Genomic DNA, 1197 nt, shown 5'->3' with positions numbered 1-1197 from the left:
AATTAAGATTTGATGGTTCATTGACTCTTGATGATTTTTACATGAGAACCACTTTGTTGCCCAACTTCCCACCAAGTTTCATCATTTTTTGGATTCATCTAAGGTGAGAAATTCAGGCAGGCAATTTTCATGACCTTACAAGTATCCCTTTGCTTTGTTTTATCACTACTTAGACCTTGAGTGTTGCTTCTATTGAACCTTGGGTTTTACACACTATTTGATTCCCTTCTGTCTTGTACTTCTTCTGGATGAATCCACTAGAAGTTTTGAATGCTACTCTAGTTAGTGGGTTAGCTTCATGTTCCCTTCCCAAGCCCCATGTGATAGTGTTTTTTGAAAGTTGGATCATTTTAGCATTGGTTAGATAAAAAAAGACCATTTACTGACTAAAAGTACCAAATCACTTGGTTTTAATGATTTTATGATCCATTTTGTGCCTAACTTGCGTGGCCAGTCAGCCCTTGCCTCCTCCAGCCAGTGGCCTACTTATGTCTTGTTTTTGTCATCAAGTTACATGGATCGCAATCCATGTTGGAACATGTTTTGTAAATCCAAGTACTTGAGTTTGTTTCTAGGATTATGGGGAGCTTACTACCCAAATTTTATGGGATTTAGGGTTTTGGGAACATGTACATAGGCGTTATTTTCGATGGATGAGACAACGCAAGAGACATCACAAGAGGGATGCTATCACTTTGGATGATGTGGGAGCAGATGTAGCGTATGTGGCTACGCATGATGGAGATGTCGCCTTTGCTTCCATGTTTACTCTTGACTTTCTTATGTCGGTTTTTGATGACACATTACCTTCGGATCGGATACTAGATGTGAGTGCTACATTTCATGTCACGCCAAGTCATGAGTGGTTTAGCACATATGCTAGTGGTATGCTTGGACATGTGTGTCTAGCTGGTGGTTCAATGCATGAAATAGTTGGTGCAGGAGATGTCAGACTATTGTTGCTCTCTCTCTCTCTCTCTCCCTCAATGAATGCAAATGAGCTTTACTTGCCCCATTTTGATTACACGTTCCCTACCTACTTGGAATGCCCCATTTATACTTACCTCCATTGCTCATATCTTCCTGTTCATATCACCTGCGGTTGAAACCGTTCCTCATTCGAGTATTTAGTTGACTAATGGCCTTTAATCTGCAGTTTTGATCCTTCAGTAGTTGGCTCAAAATCCGTTCGATGCC

The sequence above is a fragment of the Adiantum capillus-veneris genome, chromosome 19, assembly GCF_014529385.1.
Source record: "Adiantum capillus-veneris isolate H3 chromosome 19, ASM1452938v2, whole genome shotgun sequence".
Classification (NCBI taxonomy): domain Eukaryota; kingdom Viridiplantae; phylum Streptophyta; class Polypodiopsida; order Polypodiales; family Pteridaceae; genus Adiantum; species Adiantum capillus-veneris.
Note: the sequence above shows the minus strand (reverse complement) of the source record.